The 14,972-nt window shown below is 38.0% G+C and overlaps 1 non-coding gene across 1 annotated transcript; it reads right to left on the bottom strand.

Moving 5' to 3' along the window:
- Positions 1-14,641: 14,641 nt before the first annotated feature.
- On the bottom strand, positions 14,642-14,749 carry LOC112739937 (small nucleolar RNA R71). The gene has a single exon (XR_003170871.1). It is a non-coding gene; the product is annotated as a small nucleolar RNA R71 (small nucleolar RNA).
- Between the last annotated feature and the right edge of the window lie 223 nt (positions 14,750-14,972).

Below are 14,972 nucleotides of genomic sequence, written 5' to 3' on the forward strand. Positions count from 1 at the left end.
TTGTTTTCCGTGTGCCTTTTCGAAACATTAATTTTCAAAAAAAAAAGTATTATTCTTAGTTATTAAAAAAAATACTTCTTCAAAATAAGTGTTACATTTACTGCCCAATTGGCTAGAGCGTTGGTCTATGTTCTTGGTAATTGGGTATCTTCTTTTTAAATTCTTTTTTTTTTCAAAAATAATTTTTCTATTAAATCTTGTGCCAAACTTTAAGTTTGGTGTTTTCTTGTTGATTTCTCTTTGGTTTTCGAAAGTTTTATTTTGGTTTTCTAAAAATTTTAAGTTTGGTGTTCTACCTTCATGTTCTTGTTGTTCTTGTGATTCTTCAAGGTGTTCTTGAGTCTTTCTTGTGTTTTGATCTTAAAATTTTTAAGTTTGGTGTTCCTTGGTGTTTTTCCTCCAAAATTTTCGAAAACAAGGAGCTTTAGATTTAAAAATTTTAAGTTGTGTGTCTTTTGTGTGTTTTTCTCTTTCATTATAAAATTCAAAAATCAAAAAAATATCTTTTCTTCATTTCACTCATAAATTTCGAAAAATTAGCATTAAATTAGTCATCAAATTTAAAAATCATATCTTTTTCAAATCATATCTTTTCCAATCAAATCCTTTCAATCATATCTTTTTCAAAACTTCCCAACCATTATTTTTTTCTTTCTCTCTCTTCACTTTTCGAAAATCTTCACCCATTTTTTTAATTTATTTTATTTTCGAAATAAATAAATAAATAAATAAATAAAAATATTTTTTTCTATTTTACATCATCTCCCTTTCTTCATCATGGATCTAAGTGGAAATGAACAGTCCAGAAGAACTCTGGGGTCATATGCTAACCCCACTACTGCTTCATATAGGAGTAGTATCAGTATACCCTCCATTGGAGTCAGTAGCTTTGAGTTGAATACTCAGCTCATTATCATGGTGCAGCAAAGTTGTCAGTATTCCGGTCTTCCACAGGAAGAACCTACAGAGTTTCTGGCACAGTTTTTACAGATTGCTGACACAGTACATGATAAGGAAGTAGATCAGGATGTCTACAGAATATTATTGTTTCCATTTGCTGTAAAAGATCAAGCTAAGAGGTGGTTAAATAACCAACCTAAAGCTAGCATAAAAACATGGAAGCAGTTGTCAGAAAAATTTCTGAATCAATACTTCCCTCCCAAACGGATGACACAGCTAAGGCTGGACATCCAAGGCTTTAAATAAGGAGATAATGAATCTCTTTATGATGCTTGGGAGAGATACAGAGAGATGCTAAGAAAATGCCCCTCTGAAATATTTTCAGAATGGGTGCAGTTAGACATCTTCTATTATGGGCTTACAGAGAAAGCTCAGACTTCTCTAGACCACTCAGCTGGTGGGTCTATACATATAAGAAAGACAATTGAAGAAGCTCAAGAGCTCATTGATACAGTTGCCAGAAATCAGCATCTGTACCTAAGCAGTGAACCTTCCATGAAAAAAGAGGCTAGAACAGTGACTGCTAAACTGAGTCCTTCAGAACAAGCTACTGAATTCAATCAGCAATTGGATTTTCTAACAAAACAGTTAGCCGAATTCAAGGAGAGACTACAAGAGACAAGAATGGCTAATATAAATATGGAAGTACAATTAAAGCAAACAAAGCAATAACTGTCAAAACAAATAATAGAAGAGTGCCAAGCAGTTCAATTGAGAAGTGGAAAAATATTAGATGCCCCACCTCAAGGTAGCAGGAAGCCAAGAAATGAGCAAACTACCCAAAATCCATCTGAGGACAGTAAGAGCCCGGAGAGGAATAATTCTGGCAATCAAACACCAGAAATTGGGTGGAAAGCTGGCGTTGAACGCCCAAACCATGCTCAGTCCTGGCGTTCAACGCCAGAAACAAGCAAGGAATTGGCATTGAACGCCCAAAAGAAGCACAGTTCTGGCATTCAGATGCCAGGAACAGGTGAGGAGTTGGCGTCCAACGTCACTCCAGCTTCTAACTCTGGCATTCAAATGCCAGTGAGGGATCAGACATACACAAGTGCTGATAACAACCCCTCGAAAAAGGCTTCTCCAACCACCTCTGTAGGAAATAAACCTGCAGCAACTAAGGTTGAGGAATATAAAGCCAAGATACCTTATCCTCAAAAACTCCGCCAAGAGGAGCAGGATACACAATTTGCTCGCTTTGCAGATTATCTCAGGACTCTTGAAATAAAGATTCCGTTTGTAGAGGCACTTGAGCAAATACCTTCTTATGCCAAGTTCATGAAAGAGATCTTGAGTCATAAGAAGGATTGGAGAGAAACTGAAAGAGTTCTCCTCACTGAAGAATGCAGTGCAGTCATTCTGAAAAGCTTTTCTGAAAAGCTTAAAGACCCTGGGAGCTTTCTGATACCATGCATATTAGAAGGTAATTGCACCAAGACAGCTTTATGTGATCTTGGGGCAAGTATCAACCTAATACCTGCATCCACCATCAGAAAGCTTGGTTTAACTGAAGAAGTTAAACCAACCCAGATATGTCTCCAACATGCTGATTGCTCCATTAAATACCCATCAGGCGTGATTGAAGACATGATTGTCAGGGTTGGGCCATTCGCCTTTCCCACTGACTTTGTAGTACTGGAAATGGAGGAGCACAAGAGTGCTACTCTCATTCTAGGAAGACCATTCCTAGAAACTGGACGAACTCTTATTGATGTCCAAAAGGGGGAAGTCACCCTGAGAGTCAATAAGGATGAGTTTAAGTTGAATGCTGTCAATGCCATGCAACATCTAGACACACCAAAAGACTGTATGAAAGTTGATCTTATTAACTCTTTGGTAGAGGAGATCAACATGGCTGAGAGTCTCGAATCAGAGCTGGAAAATATCTTTAAAGATGTTTCGCCTGATCTAGAGGATTCAGAGAAATTGAAAGAGCCTCTGAAATTTCCTCAGGAAGAGGAAAAACCCCCTAAACCCGAGCTCAAACCATTACCACCATCCCTAAAATATACATTTTTGGGAGAAGGTGATACTTTTCCAGTGATCATAAGCTCTGCTTTAAATCCACAGGAAGAGGAAGCACTAATTCAAGTGCTAAGGACACACAAGACATCTCTTGGGTGGTCCATAGGTGACCTTAAGGGCATAAGCCCAGCTAGATGCATGCACAAGATCTTATTGGAGGACAATGCTAAGCCAGTGGTTCAACCACAGAGGCGGCTAAATCCAGCCATGAAGGAAGTGGTGCAGAAAGAGGTCACCAAATTACTGGAGGCTGGGATTATTTATCCTATTTCTGATAGCCCCTGGGTGAGCCTTGTCCAAGTTATCCCCAAAAAGGGAGGCATGACAGTGGTTCATAATGAGAAAAATGAACTAGTTCCTACAAGAACAGTTACAGGGTGGCGCATGTGTATTGACTACAGAAGACTCAATACAGCCACCAGAAAGGATCATTTTCCTTTACCATTCATAGACCAGATGCTAGAAAGACTAGCAGGTCATGATTATTACTGCTTTTTAGATGGCTATTCAGGATACAACCAAATTGCAGTAGATCCCCAGGATCAAGAGAAAACAGCATTCACATGTCCATCTGGAGTGTTTGCTTATAGAAGGATGCCATTTGGGCTGTGTAATGCACCTGCAACCTTTCAGAGATGCATGCTCTCTATTTTCTCTTATATGGTGGAAAAATTTCTGGAAGTCTTCATGGATGACTTCTCAGTATATGGAGACTCATTCAGCTCCTGTCTTGATCACCTGACACTGGTTTTGAAAAGATGCCAAGAGACCAACCTGGTTTTAAACTGGGAAAAATGTCACTTTATGGTGATTGAAGGGATTGTCCTTGGGCATAAAATTTCAAACAAGGGAATAGAGGTGGATCAAGCTAAAATAGAGGTAATTGAAAAATTACCACCACCCGCCAATGTTAAGGCAATCAGAAGCTTTCTGGGGCATGCAGGATTCTATAGGAGGTTTATAAAGGATTTTTCAAAAATTGCAAAACCTCTAAGCAACCTACTAGCTGCTGACACGCCATTTGTGTTTGACACAGAGTGTCTGTAGGCGTTTGAAACTCTGAAAGCTAAGCTGGTCACAGCACCAGTTATCTCTGCACCAGACTGGACATTACCATTCGAATTAATGTGTGATGCCAGTGATCACGCCATTGGTGCAGTACTAGGGCAGAGGCATGACAAGCTTCTGCATGTCATTTATTATGCTAGCCGTGTTTTAAATGATGCCCAGAAAAATTAAACAACCACAGAAAAGGAATTGCTTGCAGTGGTCTACGCCATTGACAAGTTTAGATCATACTTAGTAGGATTAAAAGTGATTGTGTACACTGACCATGATGCTCTTAAATATCTACTCACAAAGCAGGATTCAAAGCCCAGGCTCATAAGATGGGTGTTGCTTCTGCAAGAGTTTGATATAGAAATAAGAGACAAAAAAGGGACAGAGAACCAAGTGGCTAATCATCTGTCCCGAATAGAACCAGTAGAAGGGGCATCCTCCCCCTCTATTGAGATCTCTGAAACCTTTCCGGATAAGCATTTGTTCGCCATTCAGGAAACACCATGGTTTGCAGACATTACAAACTATAAAGCTGCAAGGTTCATACCCAAGGAGTACAGCAAGCAACAAAAGAAAAAATTAATTACTGATGCAAAGTACTACTTGTGGGATGAACCCTATCTCTTTAAGAGATATGTAGACGGAATAATCCGTAGGTGTGTGCCTAGAGAAGAAGCACATAGTATCTTATGGCATTGCCATGGGTCACAATATGGAGGTCATTTCGGAGGTGAGCGAACAGCCACCAAGGTCCTCCAATGTGGTTTCTACTAGCCTACACTCTACAGAGATTCCCGAGAGTTTGTACGTAACTGTGACAGTTGCTAGAGAGCTGGTAATTTGCCTCACAGTTACGCCATGCCTCAACAAGGAATCTTGGAGATTTAGTTGTTTGATGTATGGGGTATTGATTTCATGGGGCCTTTCCCACCATCATACTCAAACACTTACATTCTGGTAGCAGTTGACTATGTATCAAAATGGGTAGAGGCCATTGCCACACCCACCAATGATACTAAAACAGTGCTGAAGTTCCTCCAGAAACATATCTTCAGCATGTTTGGTGTCCCTAGGGTACTAATCAGTGATGGGGACACTCACTTCTGCAACAAATAGCTTTGCTCTGCCATGGTCCGGTATGGGATTCGCCACAAGGTGGCTACTCCATATCATCCACAAACAAATGGGCAAGCTGAAGTTTTTAACAGAGAACTAAAAAGAATCCTGGAATGGACTGTAAGTACCCGTAGAAAGGATTGGGCACGGAGCTTGGATGATGCTCTGTGGGCTTACAGAACAGCATTCAAGACTCCTATAGGGACCTCTCCATACCAACTGGTGTATGGTAAGGCATGTCACCTGCCCGTGGAACTGGAACATAAAGCCTACTGGGCAACCAGATTCCTAAACTTTGATGCCAAATTAGCTGAAGAAAAAAGATTGCTCCAGCTGAATGAGCTAGAGGAATTCAGATTCACTGCTTTCGAAAATGCCAAGCTGTATAAAGAGAAATAAAAAAGGTGGCATGACAGAAAACTGTCATCTAGAACCTTTGAACCAGGACAAAAGGTTCTATTGTTTAACTCTAGGCTCAGACTATTCCCCGGGAAACTGAAATCCCGGTGGAGGGGACCATATATGGTTACAAGTGTATCACTATATGGTTATGTGGAGCTTCAAGACATTGATTCAGATAAGAAGTTCATTGTCAATGGACAGAGAATCAAGCACTATCTTGAAGGCAATGTTGAGCAAGAGTGCTCAAGGCTGAGGCTAGATTAAAAGCTTAGCAAGGTCCAGCTAAAGACAATAAAGAAGCGCTTGCTGGGAGGCAACCCAGCCATTGGGAAAAATTTTTCTGTTATTTTGCCCTATTCTTGATTTTATTTGTTTATATAAAGTTCATTGCTACTAAGGTAAAGAGTCAATTGTATAAGTTCACAGGGTTACAGAAGGATTCAGCACACAAAACAGAGAAAATAAGCTCACTGGCAAGAAAACGCCAGTAAGAGGCACAATTGGGCGTTCAACGCCCAAAAGAAGCATCCACTGGGCGTTGAACGCTAGTAAGGATAGCCATCTGGGCGTTAAACGCCAGACAGAAGCATCTTCTGGGCGTTGAACGCCAGAAAGAAACTCCTTCTGGGCGTTTAACGCCAGATTTACAGCATCCTGGACATTCAGAAAAACGCCCAGTGACAAAGGAGTTCCTGGCGTTCAACGCTAGAAAGAAGCAACAGCTGGGCATTGAACGCCCAGGAGAAGCAGCATTTGGGCATTAAACGCCCAAAACATGCAGCATTTGGGCGTTTAACGCCAGGATGGTGGGGAGGAGGTAAATTCATTTTTACTTCACATTTTTCATTTTAATTTTAATTTTCATGTTTCAATTCATGATTTCTTGCATAAACATGTTACAAACCCTAATTTCTAAAAACCCTACTTTAAAAATATCAAATGTATCTTAATCCATAAACACAAATTCTTCTTTTCAATCCAATTCAACTCTTTTTTCAAATTTTCCAAAACAAATCTATCTCTTTTCATTCTAAAATCTTTTCAACTAATCATTATTTTTTTCAAAATCCAAATTTATCTTTTTCAAATATCTTTCATATCTTTTCAATTTTAAATCACATCTTTTCATACTTATTTTTTTATAAATCATATCTTCTATCTTATCTTTTTAAAAAAAAAATTTGAAAACCCACCCCCTCCCTTTTAAAGCCACATTCGGCCTCCCTCCTCTCATCCACCAACACTAGCTCTACTTCTATCCTTCTCCTTTCTTTTCTTTTGCTTGAGGACAAGCAAACCTCTAAGTTTGGTGTATTTATCCGTGATCACTAAATTATACCCACTAAGATCATGGCTCCTAAAGGAAAACAACCCACTCCAAGAGGCAAGAAAGAGAGTATTCCAAAACCACTTTGGAATCAAGGGAAGTTCTTAACCAAAGAACATTCAGACCATTACAACAAAATAATGGGTCTAAGATCAGTGATCCCGGAAGTCAAGTTCGATTTGAAAGAAGATGAATATCCGGAGATCCAAGAGCAGATTCGAAACAGGAACTGGGAAGTCCTAGCTAATCCTGAAACAAAAGTGGGAAGGAATATAGTTCAGGAGTTCTACGCTAATCTGTGGCAAACAAACAGGTAGAGAATATCTGGAACTGCCCTCTATGACTATCGGACTATGGTCAGAGGAAAGATTGTTCACATCCACCCTGACAAAATCAGGGAGATCTTTAAGCTACCTCAGCTGAAAGATGACCCAGACTCCTTCAATAGGAGAATGATGAGAACAAACAAGGGCCTGGATAAGATTCTAGAGGATATATGTATCCCTGGAGCCAGGTGGACCACCAGCAGCAAGGGTGTCCCAAATCAACTCAAGATAGAAGATCTCAAACCAGTCGCCAGAGGATGGCTGGACTTCATTGGGCATTCTATATTGCCCACTAGCAACCGTTCTGAAGTCACCGTTAAAAAAGCAGTGATGATCCATTGCATTATGTTGGGAAAAGAAGTGGAAGTTCATCAACTGATTCCATCTGAATTTTACATACTTGCAAACAAGAACTCCAAAGATGCCAAGTTGGCTTATCCAAGCCTAATCTCTATGCTCTGCAAAGATGCTGGAGTAAGGATGGGAATAACGGAGTACATCTCAGTGGAGCAACCAATCACTAAAACCACAATGGAAAAACAACAAGTGCAGGATGACCCCATCAAGAGGTGGGCGCAAGAATTTCTCCCGGAAGTCCCTCAATTTGAATATTGGGAACAGCTTGAAGCATCTGTTACCAAGTTGCAAGAATCTATGGACCAAATAAAGGAAGAACAGCAAAATCAAAACAGTATGCTCTGCAAACTGCTCAGGGAACAAGAAGAGCAAGGGCGTGACTTAAAGGAACTGAAGCGTCAGAAGTTATCTCTTGAAGGACCAAGCACTCCACAGACTAGAGGAACATCCACATCCCAAACTCAAGGTTGGTGAGCTCTAATCTTAGTCTTAACTATATGATACTTGTTCTTATTTGAGTTTTACCTTAGAAGTTATAGTAGTAATTAGTAGTTATTTTATCTCTAATTAAGCTATAATTTATTTTTTTCATCATCATTAAACATGAATAAAATAGAAGATTTTTTTTAGAATAAGGAGGCAATATTTTTCGAGTTTTTAATAAAAGAAATTCTAATTAATTACATGTGGTGGCAATGCTTTTTACCTTCTGAATGAATGCCTGAACAGAGCATATGTCTTTGGAATTTGATGTTCTTGAATGTTAAATATGTTGGCTCTTGAAAGAATGATGAACATGAGACATGTTATTGATAATCTGAGAAATCATAAAAATGATTCTTGAAGCAAGAAAAAGCAGTGAATACAAAGCTTGCAAAAAAAAAAAAAAAAGAGAGAAGCAAGCAGAAAAAGCCAATAGCCCTTAAAACCAAAAGGCAAGGGTAATAAAAAGGATCCAAGGCTTTGAGCATCAGTGGATAGGAGGGCGTAAAGGAATCAAATCCTGGCCTAAGCGGCTAAACCAAGCTGTCCCTAACCATGTGCTTGTGGCGTGAAGGTGTCAAGTGAAAATTTGAGACTGAGCGGTTAAAGTCAAGGTCCAAAGCAAAAAGAAGAGTGTGCTTAAGAACCCTGGACACCTCTAATTGGGGACTTTAGCAAAGCTGAGTCACAATCTGAAAAGGTTCACCTAATTATGTGTGTGTGGCATTTATGTATCCGGTGGTAATACTGGAAAATAAAGTGCTTAGGGCCACGGCCAAGACTCATAAATCAGCTGTGTTCAAGAATCAACATACTGAACTAGGAGAATCAATAACACTATCTGAATTCTAAGTTCCTATAGATGCCAATCATTCTGAGCTTCAATGGATAAAGTGAGATGCCAAAACTGTTCGGAAGCAAAAAGCTACTAGTCCCGCTCATCTAATTAGAACCTGAGCTTCACCCAAAAACTCTGAGATATTATTGCTTCCTGACCTATTTGTATTCTATTTTATTTGTCTGGTAGCTTGGGGACAAGCAACAGTTTAAGTTTGGTGTTGTGATGAGCGGATATTTTATACGCTTTTTGGGGTTAATTTCATATAGTTTTTAGTATGATTTGGTTAGTTTTTAGTATATTTTCATTAGTTTTTAGGCAAAATTCATATTTCTGGACTTTTCTCTGAGTTTTTGTGTTTTTTTGTAATTTCAGGTATTTTCTGGCTGAAATTGAGGGAGCTGAGCAAAAATCTTATCCAGGCTGAAAAAGGACTGCAGATGCTGTTGGATTCTGACCTCTCAGCACTCGGAATAAAATTTCTGGAGTTACAGAAGTCCAAATGGCGCGCTTCCAATTGCGTTGAAAAGTAGACATTCAGGGCTTTCCAGAAATATATAATTGTCCATACTTTGCTCAAGGATAGATGACGTAAACTGGCGTTCAATGCCAGTTTCATGTTGCAGTCTGGCGTCCAGTGCCAGAAACAAGTTACAAGTTGGAGTTCAACGCCAGAAACAGGTTACAACCTGGTGTTGAACGCCCAAAACAGCCCAGGCACGTGAGAAGCTTAAGTCTCAGCCCCAGCACACACCAAGTGGGCCCCAGAAGTGGATTTCTGCACTATCTATCATAGTTTACTCATTTTCTGTAAACCTAGGTTACTAGTTTAGTATTTAAACAACTTTTAGAGATTTATTTTGTATCTCATAACATTTTAGATCTGAAATTTGTACCTTTTGGCAGTATGAGTCTCTAAACCCCATTGTTGGGGGTGAGGAGCTCTGCAGCGTCTCGATGAATTAATGCAAGTATTTCTATTTTCCATTCAAACATGCGTGTTCCTATCTAAGATATTCATTCGCGCTTAATTATAGAGAAGGTGATGATCTACGACACTCATCACCTACCTCAATCCATGAACGTGTGTCTGACAACCACCTCCGTTCTACATCAGATTGAATGAGTACCTCTTAGATTCCTTAATCAGAATCTTCGTGGTATAAGCTAGATTGATGGCGGCATTCATGAGAATCCGGAAAGTCTAAACCTTGTCTGTGGTATTCCGAGTAAGATTCTGGGATTGGATGACTGTGACGAGCTTAAAACTCACGAGTGTTGGGCGTGATGACAAACGCAAAGGAATCAATGGATTCTATTCCGACATAATCGAGAACCAACAGCTGATTAGCCGTGCTGTGACAGAGCATTTGGACCATTTTCACTGTGAGGATGGGAAGTAGCCATTGACAACGGTGACACCCTACATAGAGCTTGCCATGGAAGGAACTTTGCACTTTTGCATGAATGAGGGAAGAGGAATACAAGAGAAAAGCTGAAATTCAGAAGACAAAGCATCTCCAAAACCCCAACATATTCTCCATTACTGCATAATAAGTATTTATTTCATACTCTTTTATTCTTCGCAATTCAATTTGATAAGTGTAATTGTTTTCCTAACTAAGAGTTACAAGATAATCATAGCTTGCTTCAAGCCAACAATCTCCGTGGGATTCGACCCTTACTCACGTAAGGTATTACTTGGACGACTGATGAGCGAATAATTTATATGCTTTTTGGCATTGTTTTTAGTATGTTTTTAGTAGGATCTAGTTACTTTTAGGGATGTTTTTATTAGTTTTTATGTTAAATTCACATTTCTGGACTTTACTATGAGTTTGTGTGTTTTTCTGGGATTTCAGGTATTTTCTGGCTGAAATTGAGGGACTTGAGCAAAAATCAGATTCAGAGGTTGAAGAAGGACTGCTGATGCTGTTGGATTCTGACCTCCCTGCACTCAAAGTGGATTTTCTGGAGCTACAGAACTCAAAATGGCGCGCTTCCAATTGCGTTGGAAAGTAGACATCCAGGGCTTTCCAGAAATATATAATAGTTTATACTTTGTCCAAGTTAAGATGACGCAAAAGGGCGTTGAACGCTAGTTCTACGCTGCAGTCTGGAGTTAAACGCCAGAAACACGTCACGAACCAGAGTTGAACGCCAAAAACATGATACAAGCTGGCGTTCAACTCCAAGAATGACCTCTCCATGTGTAAACTTCAAGCTCAGCCCAAGCACACACCAAGTGGGCCCCGGAAGTGGATTTATGCATCAATTACTTACTTTTGTAAACCCTAGTAACTAGTTTAGTATAAATAGGACTTTTAACTATTGTATTAGACATCTTATGATTTTTAGTTCATCTTCGGATCATATTGATCACATTTGGGGGCTGGCCATTCGGCCATGCCTGAACCTTTCACTTATGTATTTTTAACGGTAGAGTTTCTACACTCCATAGATTAAGGTGTGGAGCTCTGCTGTTCCTCACGAATTAATGCAAAGTTCTACTGTTTTTCTATTCAATTCAACTTATTCCGCTTCTAAGATATTCATTCACACTTCAATATGAATGTGATGAACGTGACAATCATCATCATTCCCCTACGAACGCGTGCCTGACAACCACTTCCGTTCCACCTTAAATTGAATGAATATCTCTTAGATCTCTTAATTAGAATCTTCATGGTATAAGCTAGATTGATGGCGGCATTCATGAGAGTCCGGAAAGTCTAAACCTTGTCTGTGGTATTTCGAGTAGGATTCAGTGATTGAATGACTGTGACGAACTTCAAACTCGCGAGTGCTGGGCGTAGTGACAGACGTAAAAGGAGGGTGAATCCTATTCCAGCATGATCGAGAACCTCCAGATGATTAGCCATGCCGTGATAGAGCATTTGCACCTTTTTCACAGAGAGGATGGGATGTAGCCATTGACAACGGTGATGCCCTTACAGAAAGCTTGCCATGGAAAGGAGTAAGACTGATTGGATGAAGACAGCTGGAAAGCAGAGATTCAGAGGAACGAAAGCATCTCTATACACTTATCTGAAATTCTCACCAATGAATTACATAAGTATTTCTATCTTTATTTTCTGTTTATTTATTATTATTTTCGAAAACTCCATAACAATTTGATATCCGCCTGACTGAGATTTACAAGATGACCATAGCTTGCTTCATACCAACAATCTCCGTGGGATCGATCCTTACTCATGTAAGGTTTTATTACTTGGACGACCCAGTGCACTTGCTGGTTAGTTGTGCGAAGTTGTGAAGTTATGTTTGGACCATGGTATTGTGCACCAGTTGTTGGCGCCATTGCCAGGGAGAGAACGAACAACAAATTTTACAATCTGAGTAACAATTTCGCATACCAAGTCTTTGGCGCCGTTGCCGGGGATTGTTCGAGTTTGGACAACTGACGGTTCATCTTATTGCTCAGATTAGGTAATTTTCTTTTTGTTTTATTTTCAAAAATATTTCTTCAAAAATCGTTCAAAAAAAAATTTTTTTCCTTTTGTTTTCGAAAATTATTCAAAATTTTTAAGAATGAATTCTAGTGTTTCATGAAGCATGTAGAAGCCTGGCTGGCTGTAAAGCCATGTCTAATTCTTTTAGACTGAGGCTTCCACTTATAAGTATATGAAGTTGGATGAAGTTTCAGCTGTTGTATGCCTGATTTGTATCTTCTAAAGCTTGGTTGGCTATTAAGCCATGTCTAACCCTCAGATTGGAGCTTTAGACTAAAAAGCACAAGATTACTGGAATTCATATTAAAAATTTTGGAATCCTTATTTTTCTTTTTCACATTAAATTTTGAAAAATCCAAAAAAAATTTATAAAATCATAAAAATCAAAAATATTTTGTGTTTCTTGTTTGAGTCTTGAGTCAATTTTTAAGTTTGGTGTCAATTGCATTTCTTTTTAAAAAAAATTATGCATTTTTCGAAAATTCATGCATTCATAGTGTTCTTCATGATCTTCAAGTTGTTCTTGGCCAGTCTTCTTGTTTGATCTTCATATTTTCTTGTTTTGTGTCTTTTCTTATTTTTCATATGCATTCTTGCATTCATAGTGTCTATACATGAAAAATTTCTAAGTTTGGTGTCTTGCATGTTTTCTTTTTTTGAAAATTTTTCAAAAAAATAAGTTCTTGATGTTCATCTTGACATTCAAAGTGTTCTTGGTGTTCATCTTGACATTCATGGTGTTCTTGCATGCATCACATGTTTAGATCCAAAATTTTCATGCATTGCATCATTTTCATGTTTTTCTCTTTCATCATTAAAAATTCAAAATTCAAAAAAATATCTTTCCCTTTTTCACTCATAAATTTCGAAAATTTGGATTGACTTTTTCAAAAATTTTTAAAATCTAGTTGTTTTTTATGAGTCAAATCAAATTTTCAATTTAAAAATCTTATCTTTTTCAAAATCTTTTCCAAAAATCAAATCTTTTTCATTTCTCTTATTTATTTTCGAAAATTTTAAAAATATTTTTCAAAAATCTTTTTCTTAATTTTATTTCATAATTTTCGAAAATATCATCAAAAATTAATGTTTTGATTCAAAAATTTCAAGTTTGTTACTTGCTTGTTAAGAAAGATTCAAACTTTAAGTTCTAGAATCATATCTTGTGATTACTTGTGAGTCAAGTCATTAATTTTGATTTTTAAAATCAAATCTTTTTCAAAACTAATTTCAATCATATCTTTTCAAAAATATCTTTTTATCCTATCCTTTTCAAATATCTTTTCTAACTTCTTATCTTCTTATCTTTTCAAAATTGAATTTCAAATCTTTTTCAACTAACTAATTGACTTTTTGTTTGTTTCTTATCTTTTTCAAAACTACCTAACTAACTATCCCTCTCTAATTTTCGAAAATACCTCCCTCTTTTTCAAAAATTCTTTTTAATTAATTAATTATTTTAAATTTTAATTTTAATTTTATTTCCCCTTTAATTTTCGAAAATCATCAACTACTTTTCAAAAATTACTTTCGAAAACTTCTCTCTCTCATCTTCTTCTATTTATTTAATTACTTACTAACACTTCTCTTCATCTCATATCTCTGCTCCTATCCTCACCCTTGTGTTTGGATTATCCATTCTTCTTCACTCTTATTCCCTTTCTTCTTCTACTAACAATAAGGAACCTCTTTACTGTAACATAGAGGATTCCTTCTCTTTTTTAGTTCTCTTCTCTTTCATATGAGCAGGGACAAGGAAAAGGGCATTCTTGTTGAAGCTGATCCAGAACCTGAAAGGACTCTGAAGAGAAAACTAAGAGAAGCTAAATTACAACAATCCAGAGACAACCTCACTAAAATTTTCGAACAAGAAAAAGAGATGGGAGCCAAAAATAATAATAATGCAAGGAGGATGCTTGGTGACTTAACTGCACCTAATTCTAATTTACATGGAAGAAGCATCTCCATCCCTACCATTGGAGCAAACAATTTTAAGCTTAAACCTCAATTAGTTTCTCTGATGCAACAAAACTGCAAGTTTCATGGACTTCCATCTGAAGATCCCTTTCAGTTCTTAACTGAATTCTTGCAGATCTGTGATACTATTAAGACTAATGGAGTAGATCCTGAAGTCTACAGGCTCATGCTTTTCCCGTTTGCTATAAGAGACAGAGCTAGAATATGGTTGGACTCTCAACCTAAGGATAGCCTGAACTCTTGGGATAAGCTGGTCAAGGCTTTCTTAGCCAAGTTCTTTCCTCCTCAAAAGCTGAGTAAGCTTAGAGTGGATGTTCAAACCTTCAAATAGAAAGAAGGTGAATCCCTCTATGAAGCTTGGGAGAGATACAAGGAACTGACCAAAAAGTGTCCTTCTGACATGCTTTCAGAATGGACCATCCTGGATATATTCTATGATGGTCTGTCTGAATTAGCTAAGATGTCATTGGATACTTCTGCAGGTGGATCCATTCACCTAAAGAAAATGCCTGCAGAAGCTCAAGAACTCATTGACATGGTTGCTAACAACCAGTTCATGTACACTTCTGAGAGGAATCCTGTGAGTAATGGGACACCTCAGAAGAAGGGAGTTCTTGAAATTGATACTC

This window comes from Arachis hypogaea, chromosome 13 (assembly GCF_003086295.3).
Source record: "Arachis hypogaea cultivar Tifrunner chromosome 13, arahy.Tifrunner.gnm2.J5K5, whole genome shotgun sequence".
Classification (NCBI taxonomy): domain Eukaryota; kingdom Viridiplantae; phylum Streptophyta; class Magnoliopsida; order Fabales; family Fabaceae; genus Arachis; species Arachis hypogaea.